Source organism: Manihot esculenta, chromosome 17 (genome assembly GCF_001659605.2).
Source record: "Manihot esculenta cultivar AM560-2 chromosome 17, M.esculenta_v8, whole genome shotgun sequence".
NCBI lineage: Eukaryota > Viridiplantae > Streptophyta > Magnoliopsida > Malpighiales > Euphorbiaceae > Manihot > Manihot esculenta.
In genome coordinates, this window is record NC_035177.2 from 25,261,277 (window position 1) to 25,270,181 (window position 8,905).

An 8,905-nucleotide genomic window follows, 5' to 3' on the forward strand; every position below is an offset into this window, starting at 1 on the left:
CTGCCAGGTCTCTGGCCATCGGCGACTTCTGCTGGTGCTAAAACAATCCATGTCATCCAAATTATTATGAAAAAAAATAAAATAATAAAATTACTAATTAATCCTTGCAGTACGATCTTTCTATTTTTAAAAAACAATTAAAAATTTTTTATATTTTAAAAAATTTATTAATTAATTATTCATTAATTTTAATAATTAAGTATTTTACTAATTAACTTTTTAATATAAAAATTTTAATTAATTAATTTTTTAAATTTATAAAATGTCTATTAATTAGTTTTTCTATATCTATGATGATGTTTTGAGATTAAAAAATAGGATTTACAGTAGTTATATAAGTTTAGATGGAGACGAAGACATCCATCCCTTTTATCTCTTTTTCTTTTATCCGCTAATAACGTCTAACTGTTTTTCTGCTATAGTGTCACTTGTTTTTGTCACTCAAGTCTGTACATACGAATGTGTCAGAACCTCTCTCCACGTCAAACGGCCATTTAATTCTCTCGCACATACGGGCAGAACTGTAAAATGACTGGCCCTGCTCTCCTTCTGAAAGGTCTGCAAAGTGACTGGCTCTGCTCTCCTTTCTCTTGTGATATTACCATACTGGGCTTCCTTCAGAAAGGTAAGGTCTGCGTGTGAAGTTTGTCCGGACTGGTCCTCTCAGCTGGGCGGAGGCGTGCAACATGGGTCGGTTCATTTTAAAAAGGGCATAGTGGGTTTTGGATCTACCTCCCTTATTAGGGGCTGGCCTTGCTCCTAGGTATAGAAGACCCGACGGTCATCAAACAACATTTTATATTTTTTTTATAATAATTAATGATTAAATTAGCGGAATAACAATTATTGAATTTTTTAAAATATTAAAGATATTTTAATTTATTTTTTAAAATAAAACATTAATTAATAAATTTTTTCAACTAAAGACTAAATAATAAATTTTAAAAAAATACTATTTAATTTTTTAATATGAAAAATTCATTAATTAATCCTTAAAATTTATTTAAATGATTTTAATATTTTAAGATTGATGTTATTATGGTTGCTTTTTCAAGACTTTTTGCATGGCGTTTGTATTTTTCTTTGGCTGAAATTGGACTGCCTAAAACCACTGCTATTCCTCTGGAGGTTGAAAGCTTAAGACATATAGTACCCATGTTAATAATGATACTGTGGCAATTTAAGACCCATCGGCCGAATATCACATTGTATGCAAATGGGATGTCTACCATCGCAAACTTGCATATAGTTCTCGCCTATACTTTTTATCCCCGAGTATTAGGAGAAAATTGATGATACCCAGTACTGCCACGGTCTTATCTCCTAACCCTACCATGGAGACTCTGACAAGACTGCTTTTATCCAAACCTAACTTATTGAAAACATTTAAAATAAGAAGGTTAACAGAACTATCTATATCCACCGGTACCCTACTTACCGCATACTGGTCTAGGAGGATTGTAACGACTAGTGGATCATTTTGAAAGAATTTGATCGCCTTATCTGTAGGGGAGAATCTTATCTCTACTACCCGCTTATTTTTTCCTTATCTTTATTAGATCCTCTAATAATGACATGTACACTTCCAGCCATTTTCAAAAATAGGGAGGAAAAGTTCCATATTTAGAGAGAAAAAGAGAACAATGGCCTGGTGTAAACCTAAATGGACAGAGAGAATACAATGAATTTTCCAGCAATGAAACCAAATAATGTTGTTGAGATTAGATTAATAATGTGGCCGAAATAAGGGTATACTACGATTGGCTAGAACCTGCAATGAAAAAAATATGAGGTGGTAATAGGTGTCCACAGTAGTCACTCCAACACTTAAGTTAGTAGCGTGACAATGAGAGAATGCAATGAATTGCTTAGAATTTTAGTGTCAGAGAATAGCGTATCTTTATTTCTGCTATCGTTCCCCTTTTATATATCATTACTTAAGAATCTGGCGATATTGGGACCGGTTGCTCAATCAGCTAATGGATAGGTGATCTCGCGATCACAAGCGAAGCGGGAATATATCTAGTAATGGTAACCATGTGTCACGACTTGGCCTATCAGAGAAGGGCGAATATTGACAAATGGTCCAAGTATTGAAGTGTCTGGGTCTCCCTTTCTATAGCGATACCGCATTTTTCACTGGTCAAATTTCTACCAAGTGACCCATATTTATAGTGACAACTTATAATTTATTTTCGACAGATATTATGTAATATCAAAAATATATATATATTAATTACTCCTTCATTAATTTAACTATTAACTATTAACTATTAAAATATATAATAATTATATCACTATATAAAATTGTTTACTAATTAATTTATTAATATTAAGTTCATTTTATATTTTTATATAATATTTAACAAATAAAATTAAAAAAAAATATTAACAAGTTATAGTTTTTAAAAATATTAATAATATTTTTAATATATTTTTTAAAATTAATAAATTAATTAATAATTTTTTATAATACAGGATCAAATAGTTATTTACCATAAAAATTAAATAAAAGGCTTTTAGAGAGTTTGAAGTGGTTATCTGGTGTGAATCACTCCAAAGGAGACAGTGTTCCGTGGTTGTTTATTAAATTATTTATTTATTTATTTATCCAGTCATAGAACATGTCAATGCAACTATTTGGTGTGGTTGAAAGACACCACAGCAGAAAATATATATTAACATTTATTTAATATTATGGTTATAGCTGTTTAATATTAGAAAAATATTAAATTTTGAATTAAATTTTATTTTGATTATAAAATATTTATTTATTTATTTATTTATTTTAACTAAAGTTCTCATTTTACCTTCTGATTATTTATAGATAATTATAATAATCCTTAAATAAAATGTAATGATGATATATCATCCAATTCTTAAATTAAATTAATCAAACTCTTTTGATAGGGTTTTACATATTTAATAAAATTTAATATATTTAAAATGAATATAATTTAAAATTAATAAAAAATATATAAAAAATTGAAGTGAAAAAAATTATAAAATAAAAAATATTTTCTATAAAACAATTTAATTATAAATAATTATCTATACAAATCAATTGCATTGTTTATTGTAAATTTGAACATGATTGATACCAAATGGTAGGCATACAGCCGCACTTTGATGCAATCATTTATAGGGTTTGATAATTCTCGGTGGGTGTCTGCAATATTCAAATTTTGTGGGCTGCGTTGAATAAAATTCAGAATAATCTTCATTTCATGATTTCATCATCATAAATATTAATAAATCAATACTCCATAACATTTAAGATCTATATAGAGTAAATTACATTATATTATTGGAGAAGTGAGTTAAATTTAAAATATTTAAAATTAAGCATGATAATTTTTAATACTATATATATATATTATTTATCATCATTAAAATTGTAAATGAAATAAATTATTTATAAACCATTTAAAATTATACTCAATAAAAATTCGACCGCACTTGATTTGATTTTTAAATGAGTTGAACTCTAACTTAATTTTTATATTCGTTTATTAAACGAATAAAACTTGAGCTAAGTAGTATTTAGCTCGTTAAAATTCATAAACTAATTCATTAAGAGATTCACAAGTTAGTTCATTAAAAAATTCACGAGCATACTCATGTATAGACTTTTTAAAATGTTCGTCGAGTAAATTGCTTAAAAAGACTCGACTCGATTTGATTAATGAATCAATTACACATTTTTGTAACCACTTAATCCATTTATCATATATATTATTAATTTATATATTTCTATCTCTTAATTATGTAACTATATTATTAGTTTATATTCATCTTTTTAAATAGATATTCTTTTTAAATTATTAATTTTTTTAATAAACTATTATTCTTATTATTATTATTTATATGATCATTTTTCTACTTAATTTTATAAATTAATTTTTTTATATAATTTAAAAATAGATCAATATAATTTTATTGATAAAATTTGAATATAATATATATATAATTATATAATTTAAATTAATTATACTTATATTAATATATTTATTTTATATAATATTTTATATTTATATTATATATATAATATTTTTTATATATTATAAAATAATTTAATATAAATCATATATTTAAAGAAAAATAAATAATCATATATAAATAATCAAATAATAATCTATAAATAATCAATAATAAAATTATACAGATTTAATTAAAATTATATAATTTAAATAAAAATTCTCTCTCCTATAAATGGTTTATATATAAATTTATATATTTATTATATGCATTTTAATTAATTTTTCATATAATAAAAATATTTAAATAAATAATTATTAAATTTAGTATTATATTGTTATCTTATATTAAATACATTTTATATAATTAATTAAAAATTTTATAATAGTATTTGAATAATAAATAATATTTGATGATATAAATAAACAAATAAATATTTAAATATTAAATTTTAAATAATAAAAAATAAAAAATTTAAATATTAAAATTTAAATAATAATAAAAAATTTAATCATTTAATGTAAATGAAAATTGAATCTAAAACCTTAAAAAAAAGTAACCTTTCATTAATAATTAGACTACAAACTCACTTTAATTAAATTACTATGCATTATTTTACCTATAAAATATTAAAAATTATTAAATTAACATCTCTTATTTCATATTGGAAATTTATAGAAATATAGAATTTTCACTTTATATTATATTTTAAATTGAGAATTTAATTACAATAGATTTTAATTAAATTATATTTAATTTTATTAAAATCTTTTTAACTTTTTAATTTAAAAGTTTAATATTTAAAATTTAAATTAATTAGATTTTATCAATAAAATTTTTAATTGAGTTTTCAAACTCAAATTTAAATTAGACTCGTTATTAGTTTTAACGAATTTTTTACGAATTAAATTCAATTATAATATATAATTTTTGAATCGATTTTGAGTTAAATATTAAAATTTAAACTTTTAAAATTTTTTAATAAATGAATCTAAACTTTATAAATTAGACTTATTATATTTTATAATTATTATGCTATTTACTTATATATTTAATATTATTAAATTATTATTGAAAGTAATAAATTTTTTAATAATTTTAAGTAAAATAATTTTAAAATTAATACACAAAGTTATTTTTTTTAAATGACCCCTAATTTAAAATGAATTAAAAGAAAAAGTTAATATAATTTTATAAAATAAAGGGAATATATATAATAAAATATAAAAAAATAAGTTTTTTTTTTTTGAAGTAATTAAGATGGTCATGTAATGACCAGGTTCAACTTATTTGAGATAAGATTAAAGGGATTATAAAATAATGAGATAGAAGTTTTGCTGTTCTGTCACCCACTCCTTATTAACCTCCAACCATGTGTTTCTAAGTTACATTGAATTCATATACTGTCTAATTTCAATCGATTACCCATATTTTATTTTTTAAATTAAAATTAAACAGTATAAAATAATTATTTTATTAAAAAATATTTTTCATAAAAAATACTTTTCCACACAAAGTATTTTTCTGTAAAAAATATTTTTAAAATGTAAATTATCTTCCCCAAGAGTCTAAAAAAATATTTATTGGATTTATTTCACTTTACTATTTTGTATTTTTTAAATTATAATTTATCTAAATATGGAAAAATCTTATACTTCATGTGAAAATTTGCGGGAATTGTAGAAAAGGAAAAATATAAAAACAATAAATAAATTGACTGGATTTTTTCTTGCTTGATTTGTTTTTGTTAATTTGTCCAAATAATTGCAGTCAACTTTGTTTATTGTAATATCAAATTAAGAAGATTAGGAAATTTTTGTAAAAAAAAAAATAATAATAATAATTTTCTAACACCAGCGACGTAATCACTTGATTAATACTAAAACAAAGCATGAAAGCAACCTGCAAAGAGTGCACTTTTTTCGGTTGAGCTTCCGTGAAGCTTCCTAAGTTGTCTAAAAATCCAAAGTCAAACTTTAATAATCTATTTGAAATTAATAATTCAATAAAAAATTAAATTAATTCAAAAAAAAAATTAAATTCTTTCTGATTAAAAAAGTTAAGAGATTGAAGTCATGTACAATTTTATAAAAATTTATTTAATATTTTATTATTATTTTTTAATAAATTCATTGATATTGTTATTTGTTTTTAATAAATATTATATTATATTATTTTTTAAAATATTATATTATATTATTTTTTAAAATATTATAACATTAAATTATAAAATTAATATAGTAAATTTTATAATTTTCTCTAATAGTACATAATAAATTTTATTGCTTAAGTACAAATTTATTAGTTATTAAATAAAATTATTAACAATTTTAAGTTATTTTTTGATATTATGACTTGTCACTTTAATATTTTATAATTTTTCACTTTAAAAATAAATATATTATTAATAATTAAAACAACACTATATTATTTAAAAATTTTATATTACCAAAATATTTATATTTTGATTTTTTTAATTATTAAATTATTTATAACATTATCTAATAATTTTATATTATCAAATTATCACTAGAAACTCACTTCCTTCAACAAAGTGAGGAAAAAAAAGGAAACTCACATCTTCAAAGAACTACACTTAGTTTTTTTGGCCCCGGGAAATACCTCTAAATTTTTGAAGAAATACTATTTGCACTTTGCATCTTTCAAGATCTTAAAAGCTGGCACTGGATTCCATTCAAAGCCCGTTATTATACTATTTAAATTGAATTGGGCTTTTTCAGTTTTGTGATCCATCCTAATCAAACCCAAAATCAAGGCTACATAGTAACTATTTTTCTTTATTAATTAATCAAGTTTAATTCTCATGATCACCGGATCTTAGATATCCAGATTATAACGGAGTCCACGTTGGAAGGTCAAACCGTAACTCCATCAAAACCTAATACGCAAGTCTGACCTTTAGTAGGCAGCCTAGGCCTCGCTCGAACAAATTGAGTAGGATAAGAATCAAGTTTGAGTGAAGATGTCCGGCCCAATCAATTTAATGGATCCGTGAGTAGGGCTGTAATCGAACCGAGTTTTGTAAAGCTCAAGCTCGTTTATTAAAAAAGTTTGGAAGTTTGAGTTCGAGCTCTAATATTTGATTCGAGCTCGGCTCGAGAATTAAATATTATAATCGAGCTCGATTCGAGCTCGACTCGTGAAAGGCTCGTTCGATTTAATAACGAGTCTAATTCGAGCTCGAACTTGAAAAGCTCGATTAAGAAGTTCGTTAATAAATCTCGAGTTCGAACTCGGAAAACTCGATTAAGAAACTCGTTAAAAAAGTTCGAGACCGAGCTCAAAATTAAAAAGTTTGGTTTGAGCTCAAGTTCAGGCTCGAACTCGAATTAATAATTACAATTTAATCAGTTTTTAATCATCAATAATTTAAATAATATAAAAAAAGAGAGTGTACATAAAAAAAATTACATAACACAATTTATAACTAAAATAACACAAATAAATATAAATTCAACAACATAATAAAATTAGATTACACATAAAATTTAATATTAAACGAATAAAGTTGATTTCAATTTCCAACAGTTGAAACAAGCTAATATAATTTAATTATCTTCATAATCATCTTCATGCTTGTTCAATTAGTTAACTTGAATTTCAATTTCAACATCCATATAATCTTAATTAATTATTATTATTATAATTTAATAATTATTATCATCTTTTATATTGTATACTTAATTATATACAAAATTTTTTTATAATTATACTTTAATTTTAAAATGTATATAATTTTTACAACTCAATTTATCATTTAGTACTATAATTTTAAAGAATACTTATTATAATAATTAATATTAATTATTTGTGATTATACATTAATTTTATGGAATCTTATTATAATAATTATATACAAAAGATTTTTATAATTTAATTTTAAAGAATACTAATTATAATAATTAATCTTAATTATTTGTAATTTTCAATACTATAATTTTCAAGTATTTATAATAGTTTAAATTTTATAACTTTATAGTTATTTTTATTTTTTTTAATAATATATGAACTTGTTCATAAATTTATTTAACGAATTAGTTCACCAATTTATTTAAACAATATTACTCACGAGCCTATTTAACGAGCCTGCTCGTGAGCCTTCTCAACGAGCCAGCTCGCGAGCCTAAAAACGAGCCAGCTCGCGAGCTTTAACGAGCCAAATACTATTGAACTCAAGCTCAGCTCGTTTAAGTGACGAGCCTCAAAATTGAGCTCGAGCTTGGCTCGTTTAAAAAACGAGCCGAACTCGATCGAGCTTTTATCGAGTCGAGTCTCGAGTAGCTCACGAATAGCTTGGCTCGTTTACAGCCCTATCCGTGGGTAACAGACCCCTAGACATTCGAGATCACGTTAACAGAACGTTAAAGGGAAATTAAATGGACGCCTGACGATGGGGAAGGACATGGTATGTCCGTACGTACGGCCACACATGAAATAGCCCGACTCAAACTGACTCAAATAACTTTTGGACCCACTTTTTTACTTAGCCCAAAACGGTTAACCCAAGTTATTTAGTAATTTCATGCTAACTATTATATACAATTCGAAATTATCGTAATCCGCCGATATGGAACGTGTTCCGCATCCAAACAAGCAGCTGACCGTTATACTCGGTCCCGCTAAATTTACAACGTCCTTGTCGCAACTGAATCGAATACAATTGCTAAACCAGGACCAGACCCTTGGGTATTGTAGTTCACTAGTATCTCGGACGGCTCCACCTCGTCTTACACGGATAGTCCTTTCCTCGCAGGTCCACTAATTTTGCTACTCGGTCCCGCTAAATTTACAACGTCCTTGTCGCAATTGAATCGAATACAATTGCTAAACCAAGACCAAACCCTTGGGTATTGTAGTTCGCTAGTATTTCGGGCGGCTCCACCTCATCTTACACGGATAGCCCTTT